This window comes from Tamandua tetradactyla, chromosome 8, assembly GCF_023851605.1.
Source record: "Tamandua tetradactyla isolate mTamTet1 chromosome 8, mTamTet1.pri, whole genome shotgun sequence".
NCBI lineage: Eukaryota > Metazoa > Chordata > Mammalia > Pilosa > Myrmecophagidae > Tamandua > Tamandua tetradactyla.
In genome coordinates, this window is record NC_135334.1 from 86,552,103 (window position 1) to 86,565,955 (window position 13,853).

General features: G+C 42.2%; 1 long non-coding RNA gene across 2 annotated transcripts; it reads right to left on the bottom strand.

Moving 5' to 3' along the window:
* Positions 1 to 2,991: 2,991 nt before the first annotated feature.
* LOC143643658 (uncharacterized) lies at positions 2,992 to 12,646 on the bottom strand. 2 transcript variants are annotated; one of them, XR_013156313.1, is made up of 5 exons: positions 12,447 to 12,646; positions 11,841 to 12,013; positions 9,282 to 9,348; positions 3,487 to 3,635; positions 2,992 to 3,091 (listed from the first exon to the last, which is right to left on the bottom strand). It is a non-coding gene; the product is annotated as an uncharacterized LOC143643658 (long non-coding RNA). The 2 variants fall into 2 exon arrangements; XR_013156312.1 differs by having other exon boundaries at positions 11,841 to 12,329.
* Between the last annotated feature and the right edge of the window lie 1,207 nt (positions 12,647 to 13,853).

Here is a 13,853-nt window from a genome sequence, read left to right on the forward strand (position 1 = left end):
CAGGAGAAGAGAGGAGAGGCCTGTGTATGTGTTAATGCATGCGAGTGAAAATTCGCATCCTTTCTGAAAAGAATAAGGCAGAGAAACCTGCGGGCTCCACAAAGGAGTAACACCTGTCTCTCACTTCTTCTGCTCTGGACATATAAATCAGCTCACTAATGAAGGGTTTGGGCTTTCTCCTCATTAGATGAAATTATAAGCAATGGCTTAGAGTACAGCTAATAGCAAGAGTCTAATCATTCCTTGTGCTATAAACTCTCTCCCAGGACAAATGCTGGTAGTTCAGGTCTTTCTAGGATCTTCCTGAACCACCACAGGGCAAGAGAGAGAGAAAGCAAAACTCATTTTTCACATTCTAAATGAAAAAAAAAAAAAAGCCCCAAGTTTGAAATTAAAGTTCAAGGAGAAAACAAAGTGGATTGCATGTTCTTAACTTTTGTACCAATTGATACTCTGAGATAATTTGTAACTGTGAAGAAAATGGATACAACAAAAGAAAAATGCAGAACAGACTCTCCCCTGAAAAGTCACAGGGTCAAGTTGACCAATTCAGAGTATTCATGCAGCCAAACTATCAGGGTTCTAATCCCGGGTTCACCACTTCTTAGTTACAGGAGCTTGGACACTGGTTCTAATCCCGGGTCCACCACTTCTTAGTTACAGGAGCTTGGACACTGGTTCTAATCCCGGGTCCACCACTTCTTAGTTACAGGAGCTTGGACACTGGTACTCTATTTCCCCATATGTCACATATAAGCAATACCTTGCTGAAGGATTAAATGAGTGAATGCAGAAGAATGGGCCTTAATTACTGCAGGACACATAGTGGATGCTCAGGATTCTGTGAGTTTCCTTCCAGGAGAAGGTCTCTTCCCTTCCAGGTCAAGTTCAGTTCCATGAACTTCCTCCTGCTGTTCAGCCATATCTGGCTTCTCTACCAACCCATATCAGTGCTCTCTCCCAACAGAAGCTCACAGCACTAGTCAGTGAGGTGCTCCTTTGCACTAGCTGGGCTCCAGCACGTCGGCCTTCCATTCATAATGCCTGTCTTCACCATGACTAGTGCAGTGAGCGTCATAGGTTGACAGGCTGTGCAGAATTGAGGGCTGGTTTCAGGGACTTTTGTCCCCAATACCCTCAAATTACCATTCAAGGCTGCTAACTCCTCGGTTATAAACAAGGGAATTGGTAGGGGCGCAAAGACTCTGCCCACTGTCTCTGCACAGTCACAAGACCAGAAGGGGGTTGGCCCCCATGTAAGCACACGGGTAAAGAATACCTGCATAGAGAGGCATGTCGTTGGCCCCCAGTCTGATTACATTCAATCCAACAAGTATTTATCGAGCCCCCGAGGCATTGTCTGAATGACCAGTTACTCTGGGGCCTGTACGTTTTACTCCAAACACGAGGGTATAACCTGAGTCTCATAATATCTACTTGGCCTTTTGGGGGCCTGGAAGGCTGGGGAAAAAAAATCATTCCTTGGCCGGAAGGGTGTGTCTGATTCCCAAGTCAGGTGTTATAACTAACTTATAAGTGTTTCCTCTCCTTTACTTTAGATAAATCCTGCCTTAAAGGATCATTTTGAAGAGTTAATCAGATCACGAGTGTCAGTTGGCCTAGCACAGACTCAAGTACAAAATAATGTCTTTTTTAGTAAACTTGTGACTAGCATCTGAAGCTGGGGTTTCTTTCCACTTCTACTGTAAGAAGCAAGTGAGTACTTAAAGAACCTAAAGGCCTGGTGATCCCTGTTAGGGTCCACCCAGTACCGCCTTTGGATTTCACACACGTTGCATTGGGTAGGCATTTGATCTCTTGATGGGATTCGAGTGAGAGTTACAAAACAGGACCTCTTTACCCACAAGTACAGCTACACTGTCATCCTCCATCACTAAATTTATTAGGAGAATCTTTCATAACAGAGTTGGAAAAAGCCATGGTAATGAATGGTACCCTGACCTGAGGGTGAAAGAGGAACCGTGGCCCATTTTAGCTAATGGCAGTTGTTCACGCATCAGAGGGGGCTCTCGGTGATCACTGATGCCCACCAGATGGCAGCACCAAGCAAAGCCTTGGGGTCAGAAAAACCGGCCCTGGCAGTAGGAAGCCTCAATCCCTGGGCTGGCTGCATGAGAAGAGGGGTTGCCGGGTTCTTAGGAGAGCAGCGATTGTTGAGGCTTCCAAATGGATAGATGCAGGGTTCAGAAATACAGGCTGTGGAGGAACATAAATCCAGGACTGGATTCTGCCCAGCCACAGGTCTGAGATATCACTGAAAGAAAAGGCACACTTCTGGGGTAGGGGTAATGAGTGAAGAGAAGAATGTATGTTTAGTAGCTATTTTGTTCCAGGACTAGTATTTTTCATGTGTTGTCCCTTAAGCACAGACTCGGAAGCCTAACACCCTGAGATCATATCCCACGTCTCCCATTTACTGGCAAGTTACTTAACCTTTCTGTGCCTCAGTTTCTTCAGCTGTACAAAGGGAATAATAGTAACAATACCTACCTCATAAAGACATTGTGAGAATTAGATGAATAAATGTATATAAAGCACATTGAAGATACTATGTAAGTTTTGGCTATTATTAATATGACTATCTCTGAGCTCCAAAGTACCCAAAAAAGTAAATGAAAGAGAAAATAAAGCTCCCAGAAGGAAATCTCCTCTAACTAAAAGCAGAGTGTCCTAGGAACTGACTCGTGGCTTCTCCTCTTTCACCTTACTCAAGGTCTGGAGCAATTCATAGCTCAGGGCAGATACTAACAGGACTCCTACAGCTAGATCCATCTAACCCTCCATTCATTTATTCATGCCTAGAGCTTATCTGAGGGCCAACGCTGTGCCACGCACTCCTGGGTGCTGGTGATACAGAGACAGCTCACAGCCCAGCAACCCTGTCCTCAAGGAGAGCACTGTTTAATAGAGGCCAACAAATAAACAACTGTAATAAGGTGTGCAGTAAAGTAAACCAAAATAAATTCCTGTCTGATGGATTTTATTACTATGAGAGAAAAAGGTGGTTATCCAACTTATTTACAGCTCCGCTTCCATTCAGCTCTGCCGGGTGGAAATCTATTCTTTAGACCTAGAGGAAATATTTGCAAGATATTTAACAGACCAAGGATTCATATCCAGAATATATAAAGAACTCATAAAGACCAATAAAATAGAGAGGCAAAAATATGCAAATGGAATATGGGGACAGAATATGAGGAGACAATTCACTGAAGAGAATATAAATGGTCAGTAAGCATATGAAAGTATGCTCAAATTTGTAAATAATCAGGACATAATTTCTAAAAATGCAGATATCATACTTCACCTATCAGATTGACAAAAAATTTTAACCCTTATAATTTTCACGTAATGGAAAGAATAGGAAGGAGACAAGTACTCACACATATCTGGCTGGTGGGAGTGTAATTTGGTAGTCACTTTGGAATGCATTTTTCAGTAATGAGAAATTTAAAATGCACGTACCTTCTGACCTCAAAGTGTAGTCCAACAGCCAGTAACATCAGCATCACTTGGGTACTTATTAAAAATGCAGAATATCAAACCGCATCCCACATCTACTAAAACAGAATCTGCATTTAACAAAATCTCCAGATTCATATAGACATTAAAGTCTGAAAAACAAGACATATCAAGCTGTTAGCCATGGGTCTTCTGTGAGAAAAGGATCAGGGTTAGGAAAGGGGGGCAATTTCTGCACTTCTTAGCAGGTTCATTTGTAATGTCTGAAATTTTACAGTGAAAATTTCTTAATTTAATAGTTTTGAAATTAGAATTATTTTTTTAATTAAAAAAAGAAGGTTCCTTTGGTTGTGCTGAAATCTGCTTTGCATGGGTTGCAGTCCCACTTTGTGACCTCAGCTAGGTTTGTGACCACTTTAAATCTGTTTTCTCATCTGTAAAGTAGGGATGCTATTACACTGAGCACACAAATGCCCAGCCTACATCGGTGGCCTTTGAGCACATCACCCAGCACTCAAATCAAGCATAGCTTGACCTCTGACATCCACAGTGCACACTCTCCAGCATGGAGTAAACGACTACCCTTTACCATTATGGCATGGGGGAGGAGGGGAGCAATACAGTGGGAATAAGGTCGTCACCAAACAGAATGAATACACACACACACACACACACACACACACACGTGCATAGATCCTTGAGCTACTTATGCTAGTTCTAGGTGTTTCCTATTGAAAAAAAAATAGCAAGTATTATCGAGATATATAGCCACATTCCCCATGTAGTAAGAGCAGGGAACGTTTGCAACTGCCAGCTCTTTCTTTTGCACACTCAAAGCCATTTCTTACTTTTGTGTATTTTACATAAATAACATTTTTATAGAGTCGTCTGCTAATGCAGAGGCAATAGAACATTTCATGAAACTTACTACCCGTTCTTTCAAAGACTGCTCTGTAGGAGACTATATACATAGGTCATGAAAGCAGTAGAGCACAGTGGCTACACACACGTAGCCAGACAGATTTGGTTCGGATTCTGAATCTGCCATTTACTAGTTCTGTGACCCTGGGCCAGTTATTTAGGTTCTATGTCTCAATTTACTCATCTGTAAAATGTAATATCTACCTCATAGGGTTGTTGTGAAGATTAAATAAAATAATATTTGTAATGTTTGGTACTCAGTCTGCAGTAGGCAGTCAACAAATGTTCATTTCAATTGTACTTAACACTTTTATTTAGATAATAAATCATGGTATTTCACATCCAATCCCCAATTATATATATATTATATAGCATATATTCAGGAACCTAATCCTTATATAGCCCAGAGACTAAATATACATGTTAAATATTTTATAACTTGAAGGAATGAATGTTAGTTTTCTACACAATTTGTATAATTAGAACTAAATGGGTTTACACAGAATACTGATGCATATTATTAGATAAACTAGAGCTTAAGGGTAGATAGGGAATAGTAGTATTGTTTAATCTGTGAAGGATTGTAAGCACATATCTTGTCTTGATCAATATACTACAAGGTAAGTTATTATTATATGCAATTTACAGATAAGGAAACTGTACCTAAAATCAAGCATTAATGAATAAAAGTGCTAGAGGGCTTCTGACTCCAAGCCCAGTATATTTTCCATATACCATATCCCTCCCGATAAAGATTCAAAAGTGAGAGACCTCTGCAGAGGAGATTGTTGAAAACAGAAGAGTTGTCAAACCTTAACTAGATATTGAGCAAGGAAAGAGATATTCAAATCTCCCTTTCCAAAACAGACAATCTGGTTGGTGAAGTGGAGGAAAAGAGAAATTATATTTATTGAGGCCCTACTGATAGCAGAAAGAGTGACAGATTTTCCTGTACCCAAGAAAGGTCTTCCATAGAAACTTTTGTGTGGGCTTCAGGAAGCAATGAAAAGAGGAGCAGGGATGGTGAAATGTCCCTCTTCTAAGAAGAATCTCCGGCATTCTCTGATCCTTGGGTGAGGAGGGCAAAAAGCTCCTTCAACTGCTTCATAACACATATGCCTCATTCTTAAAGCCTCAAAGAAACAGCAAAAGCCCTGCACGAGGGATGGCCACGCACGTGAGACCTTTTCAGGATTGGTAAACGATGGTCTGGGGCATTACAGGTCGTGATGTGTGTTCTGTACTTTGCTGCCAGCCAGATGGTGAACCAAATATTCAGCAGACACACAGCCTTCTCACAGAGAAGGTGACTGGATTGTTCAGAACAGAGTGATTTCTGTGGAAAGTACAAATTGCAAGTAGCAAGAAGCAGCTGGGAGATAGTCAACAATCTGCTTCCTCTGACAAAGCCAGAGACCAGAGCTATGGACAGCTTGCATGTGCAGCAGGCCCAGAGTCCCTCTGCAGAGAACTGTGGAATTTGTCATCAAAGGACTTATATAAACTTGGTTCCAAGACAAACACAGATGCGCAAAAGTACAAAGTATTCAGATGGATGATTCCAGATAAAACAGCCTGTGTCAACAGATAGACTCATAGGGCAAAATGTGTTTACAGATCTAATAAAATCACTCTTATGATAGAGCCCAAACCCAAAGAATATCTATGTATTTGCTAATAATTCTTCACAATGCATGGGCTCCTATGTCTTGGCATTTGCAAGCATAGCGAGGGAGCTGACAGACCCCAGAATAGCTTGCATAGAGCTCTGTATCCCTAAGTAGTTTGACAGATATGGCACATTCTTTACCATCTGTGCCAGTTTGAATCTGTTTTGTACCCCAGGAAAGCCAAGTTCTTTAATCCTCGTTCAGTATTCCTTGGTGGGACCTTTTTGAATGTTTCCATGGAGATGTGCCCCACCCAATTATGGGTGGTAACTTTTGATTGGAAGGTTTCCATGGAGATACGTCTCGGTCCATTCAAGGTGGGGTTGCTTACTGAAGCAAGAGGGAACCATTTTGGAAAAAGCTTTAGAACCACCAGAACTGACAGAGCCACCAGAGCCACACAGCCACAGACCTTTGGAGCAGAAGGAAAATGCCCCCAGGGAAGCCTTTATAAAATTTGGAGAGAAAGCTAGCAGATGTCACCATGTACCCTCCCAGCTGAGAGATAAATGCCAAATTTCATCGGCCTTCTTGAACCAAGGTATCTTTCCCTATATGCCTTAATTTGGACATTTTTATACACTTGCCTTAATTTGGACATTTTCATCACCTTGAAACTGTAAACCAACAACTTAATAAAATCCCCTTTTTAAAAGCTGTTCGGGTTTGGGTATACTGCATTCCACAGCTTGCAAACTAGAACACCATCCTATTCTAACTTCATTGCAGGATTCACAACACTCCTGGAACTACTGAATGGATAGGTCCAACATTTTAAGATTATATTCATTAATAAAGGGTATTTAGGTAAGCCCTAACAGGTAATATTTGTAGTGTGAAACTTCTAAGACCAAAATATAACAGTGCAGATTAATTTATTCATTATAAATTGTCAAAAAATGTATCACTTCCCACTCACTCCTCAACCATGATAATCATCTCCAAAATAGCTCTCAGTAATGTTGCCAATGATTATTATGTGGTTAAATCCAATAAGCACTTCTCAGTCCTCATCTTACTCAGTCTTTCAGCAGCTTTTGAAATTGTTAACTTCCACTTCTTTTTTAAAAGCATTCAATTTCTTTAGCTTCTAGAACAGTACCCTTTCCTGGATCCCTTGCCTCTCCCCATTGCCAACCTGTCTTCTTTTACCTGGCCATTAAACTTTGTAATTCCTCAAGACTACATCAAATCCTCTCTCCTCTTCCTACTCTATTCTTCCCAGCTTAGCTACTTTTGATTTTCACCGGAACTGTCAGTTACTCTCTATAGACATATGATTCCAGCCAGGTCTCTCTTCCAACCTCCAGACTAATATATCCAATTACTTGCTAACAACCCTCCTTGTATGACTCAAAAGCATCCCAAAATCAAAATAGCAAAGCCAAATTCATGACCTTTCTCTCCCCGCTACTCACCCAAAGCTGGTCCTTTTTCAGTGTTCCCATCTCAGTGAGTGATAATATCCATTCAGTTGTGCAGGTCAGAATCCCAGAAGTTATCCCTGATGCCTCCCTCTCCTTTACTCCCGTGTCACACATCCATCCACATCTTTCCATCTCTTTCACCGCCACTTGGACTAAATTGCCTTCACCTCTCACTTGGACTACTAAGGGGTAAGCCACCTTAATATACTGTCCCCATTTGGAGGTGAGAAGCGGATCTCTGAGATTTACTCACAATAATAGCCTCAGTGCCTATCACAATACTAAATAAATACCTAAAAATTAATAAATAACATTTTTACCTAATGTCTCATTTAAAACGTGTGAAAACAATAAATATAAGAAGAATCTCCAGGTTACTGATATTCAATTTCTTTACTTGTTCCCTTTTATTTCAATCTTCCTAAAATGTACTAACACCTGTTCCTTTTTTGTTAAGAAAAGATCAAATCAAACTGTCTTTATTTTCAGATTACACGATTATATACATAGAGAACGCCAAATATATGCAGCTTATTATAAGTAGTAAAGTAGGTAACAGGTTGCTGGATAGATAATCAGTAAAAACTCAAGTGCTTTTCCATACTCCAAGAAAAAACAATTAGAAAACAATGAAAATATATATACTTATCATAACAACGTGGAAATACAACATACTAGGTGTCATGCTAGAAAACGTTGTGCAAGAGACATCACAGATCCATCAGTCATACTTCCAATGGTCAAAGGTCTAACTGGGATGTGATAACTGGGTAAAAACATGGCGTCCAGGGCTGGCCTCTCAGACCTACCCACCAGTGTTCTATTGAAGGCAATTGCCTTATTGGCCTCCAGGATGGTATCAGAATGTCTTGGGTATGACAGCAGAGACCGATAGTCCAGGATTGTTGCAGGAGCAATATGTGAACCTATGCTCCTACGGATTTCAGGCCCTGAGGCCTCCTAATCCCTCAGATATTTTATTTTTCCTCTACTTGAGCCCCCAGATCTTACAACACCGAAAGGTTTTGTTTTTGTATGTAAAACAGTTTACTAGACTAGCAACAAAAATATAAGGCACCTGTACTGGTTTGAAAGGCTTATGTTCCCCTAGAAAAGCCATGCCTTGATCCTAATCCAATCTTATGGAGGCAACTGCTTCTTTTAAACCCTATTCAGCACTCTGTGTTGAAAACTTGATTAGATTATTTCCACAGAGATGTGGCTCCGCCCATTCCAGGTGGGTCTAGACTAGTTTACTGGAATCCTTTAAAAGGGGAAGCATTTGGAGAGAGCATGAGGAAAGCCAGAGCTCACACAGCCAGAGACCTTTGGAGAAGAAGAAGGAAAACACACCCAGGGTAGCTTCATGAAACAAGAAGCCTGGAGAGAAAGCTAGCAGACGTCACCATGCTTGCCATGTGCCTTTCCAGTTGAGAAAAAAAGCCTGAACTTCATTGGCCTTTCTTGAGTGAAGGTAACCTATTGTTGGTGACTTAATTTGGACATTTTTATAGACTTGCTTTAATTTGAACATTTTCACAGTCTTAGAACAGTAAACTTGCAACTTCTTAAATTCCCCTTTTTAAACGCCATTCCATTTCTGGCATATCACATTCCAGCAGGTAGCACACTAGAACAGCACTGGAAATAAAGTGAGAAGTTGTGGGACTCTTCCATCAGTTGAGCTCCCTAGCCTTCTAACCACCACAGTGTGATAACCGAGATGAATGGATGTGGCAGGCTGGAGTTCGACTGTGAAAGGTTGAGTTTATTTCCATACCTCAGCTTCTCAGATCCATGGATCCACGCCAGAATACCTGAGATCGTGAGCACTGAAGGGCATCAGTCTGAGGAGTGAAGAAGAGTGCATTTGAGTCCTATCTGAATACAAAGGTCCAAGGCACGTTCAGTGGTCACCATTTAGGCCACAGCCTACAGACGAGGTAGTCAGGTGAGGGGCCTGAGTCTACCCCATGCTCAAAAAATCTGTGAGTCTAGTTGCTGTGGACACAAATGCAGTACCATTTCTATGACGTGCTTCTCTGCAGAAACTCCTAGAAGAAGCAACCTCTCTAAACTCCTAAAACACTACAGCAGTCTAGAAAATGTCACCACTGAACTTCGGAAGGAGGCCCACCTGCCACAATGGTCACTTCAGTTGCTACCTCAGCTCATGCTCCAGGTTCACTGATAAGCAGCCAGAGGTCTTGATGAAGTTCCAGAACCTCCACTTCAGCTACCCTAGGATGACCACCTTCACACAGGCAGACCCTAGGCTGTGCCTTTGAGGCTGGGGAGGGGTCTCAGGACCCCAAGCTTCGCACCCATCTTGAGATAGTTCCCACTACCAGCTGACAGGTGCTGCTGGAGATGCAGAGTCATCCTTTTTTCTTTCTCTCTCTCTCCTAACTTTTTAAACAGAGGTTATTGAACATTACACTGTTTCCTTATCATTGCTGTTGACTCCTACTACTCACTAGAGCTATCCAATACTAGGCAGAAATGGATGGTTGCCATTGAGATAGGGCTATTTACCCTTCCAATGAATAGTCCCATCCTGTTGCGCATTTTAGGTTTTTTAAAAATACTATTTTTTTGTATGCTGTATGGCAAGGTCACTTTCATTGTTTCTCCATGTGAGTGTCCCATTGATAACACCAGTTGTTGAATTTTTGTTTTTGTTGGTCTGTTTTGCTTGTTTGTTTGTCTTTTGGGAAGTGCATGGACTGAGTATTGAACCCAGGGCTCCTGTACGGCAGGTGAGACTTCTGCCACTGAACTACCCTGGCAACCTTTAAAAATATTTTTAATGATTTTTCTACCATTGGTATTTTTTCTTACATTCAAGCTGCCACTTCACAATCATCAGTGTTTATCTCTTGAATGCCCTCTGTACTCCAAAATTCTTTCCCTCAGTTGTTATTCTTAATTTGCTATAAATTGAGAAAACAAAGACCTGAATTATTGGAGTTAAGTGTAATTGAGGGGAAAAGGCTTTGGATGAGGAGCTGAGAGACTCTCCTACAAATAAAGTATTCAAGGGTTTGACACATTCATTAGCTCATTTATTTCCTGCTTCTCAACTTCCACATGGTTCCAGAAGCATGAACTTCTGGCCCCACCAATCGATTGCCCACAAAGCAGCCAGAGTGATCATTTAAAAATGCAAAAATTATTCTGTCTCACACTAACACCCTCCCAGCTCGGAACCCTTCAGTGACTTCTCATTGCTCTCATGATGAAGTCCAGATTCCCTGAAAGGTCTTCAAAGCCCCACCAGATCTGGCCTCTCTCACCTTTCCAGCTTCTTCCCTCATTACTTTTAGATCCTTGTACAGGTCACACTTACCCTGCCTCCTTGCCTGGCTCATCCTTCAGGTTTCATCCCCCTTCCTCTAGGAACCCTCCCAATCATTGTTCCCATACTGGCCGATGACTCCCTATACTTCCCCATCCAAGCATTTAGCCCCAAGCCATAAATGCATAACAGCATTTACAGAGTATAGCAACTCTATTATTTACAAGCTGGGATGCCTTGCTTGGGTTACTGGACCTCTCTAAAGACTCAGTTTCTTCATCTGTAAAACGGAGATAATTATTTCACCCATCTCCCTGGGAGGATTGAGAAGATGCATGTAGAGCACTGAGCACAATAAATGTGATTTTTAAAAAGTTATCTGTCTCTCTCACTAGAATGTAAGTCCTGTGAGGTCAGGGACCCCAAGCTTTGTGCTCATCACAGTATGCACAGCATCTAGTACACAATCTGAAATGCAGCTACTCAAATATATGCTGAGTGATGATTTACTGAATAAATGAATGAATGAATGAATGTCTAGTTCCTGCTGAAGAACCTGCAGGGGCTACCATTTCAACTTCAACAAATTTCCAACTTCAACCTGGCTTTCTTCAACCTGCACCCACCACCAGCCTCTTTGACTTCCTTGTTGCTGCACCCTAACAGCTTATTTCTGCCTCAAAAGCTGAGCTTCTTCACTTTCCTCTGTACCATTCCATTCAGATGAATTCCCTTCACTTCTTCTCCCTTAATCAAATCCTCCCTGCCACACTTGGGTCCTCCCTCCTCCAGGAAGTGTTTCTGCACCCACTGGTCAGTTCTTCTTGGAACTTCCACCTATTCCCCCACTCCTCTCTGATCTCACCTCTCTTCCAGCTAAGACGCAGTGCTCTGACAGGCAAACTCTGCCCCCAGTTTTGTGTCCCAGCCCCATCAGAGTTTGCCACCCTCAGTCAGGGTTCCCTACCTTCTTCTGCTCCTTCCAAAGAGCCATTCCTCCCGATTATGTTCTCTCAACATTTACATCCTTGCAGTGCTTACCTTTGAGTTCTTGAGCTTCACCATGCCTCACTTAAGGTATTGACTTTCCAGCTCATAATAAATTATTCAACAGCTCAATTTCAGCCAAACTCCTCTTTTCTTCAGGGCCCAGTCTCCTCCAGCCACCATCTCAGGGCAGCCTTGAAGTCTAATGACGTATTTAGATTCACGCTCTGCCAGACATCAAAGCAACGCAACGCAACTTACTCATGGATGATACAGCGCTACTTAGAATTCTCAACAGAGGGATGGGTCCAACAAGAGTGCTGCTCTGTTTTGTTTTGTTTTGTTTGTATACAGAACAAAGATCTCTGCTTCTGCTACAAAGGATCTATGTGCAGACAGTGGCAGAGGGGGTCTGCTTCAAAAGGCTTGGAACTTTCCAAGCTTCCCTGAAGAACAGCCCAGCAGTGGATGGGTACAGCCTGTCTTGGTTTCATTCACCCTCAGGCAGGGTGAGAGGGTGAGACACGTGAGGATTTTTAGCCTCTGTAGCATGGGGTTGAAGGCCGACAAAAAAAAAAAAGGAGAAAAGAAACCATAAATTCATCCTGATCTGGAGCAACTGAAGAAGGGAACAGACAAGAAGCAACCCAGAATGCTTACTCTCAGAATTGGGATTTTAAATGGAGTCTTCTCATTCTACTCAAAGGGTCACTGCCATCCGCTGCCCCTGCCCTTCTCGTCTAATGACTTTGTAGCCCAGCACAAACTCCTCTTCCTTCAGAATGTTCCTGCACCATGTTGCCGGCTGGAGATCCCACTCCCACCACCCTCTCCTAACCTGAGTGCATGTCAAACTACAGGTCCAGGATTCCCTTCCTTCTGGACTATGTGTCCAGGGTCAATGGGCATTATGGTGTAATTTACATGTGGAGTCATGGGGGAGGGGAGGAGGCTCCACTGAGCATCACGGGAAGGGAAGGAGGCTGCCTCTTCTTAGAAGTTGATGACATTAATGAACCTTTGTTTTCTTCAACTACCTGATCAAATAAGCCCCAACCTGAGGGCTTACTTTAATGAATGTCTATATGAGAGCAATTCTAAAAATATCATAATTGAAGGGGCATGCATGGTGGGGCAGTGACAAGACTTCCTTGGGCCCCATAAATAATCTGAGACTGTGTTTCTGGTGGCACCACAGAGGAGGTTAAAAACAATAACAAAACAATGCAAATAAACAAGGAATGCAGGCTGTGAGTTGGCCAGAGGTTAAAAAATAAAAAAGAAGTCAGCTGGCAATGGTGGCCACTTCTGCTTTGCCACCAAATTCCATCTTTCTTTCTTTGTTCTTTTTCGTGGAACACTGAAAAGATATACAGTCGGAAGGGACAGGACACTGTGCCAGACACATGTCATTTCCTCATCACCCAAGTTTCCTCATTCCTCGTGCCCAGCGCTGCAGGAGCAGTCCTTGTGTTTTCTGTCACCCTGCTTCTTCCATCATCCTCAGCCCCAGTTTTGGCAAAGATAGGAAAGATTTATGCTGCAGTGCCCATTGTGGCTGTGAAGAAATAGTGCTTCTAAAAGGGGTAAGTTGGAAGGTGGGGGAGGAGGTATATGGAAATGGTATTTGCCTAGGCTACAATGAATGACTGAAACTGGGGCACATGAATCCAGAGATGTTGTGTCCTGCTATATATAGGATAGACCTGGCCAATGAATTTTCCTTTCCCCAATGCCATCAAGAAAGCTTAGAAGAAGAGAAATATAGATGTCATTGTAGATGCTCCTTCTCTGACATTGCCCTTCCTCTCCCCTCCCCATATCAACAGCCATAACGTCTTATGGCTTCTGCTACTCTCTATACCTAAGGCTTAGTTCAGGTCTCTCACCATTTCTTCTTTAGATTGTGTGATATTTTGTCTTCGGATTCCTTTGCAGGAAACCAAAGTGTTTGGCACAGAGTGGGCGAGTGTTAATGTTTCTTGAACCCAATAGAACTACTTAATCTTGTGGGATAACTGTTCCTTGTACACTGGTCTTGACTTGAGTGGAATCAATTGAGAGCCT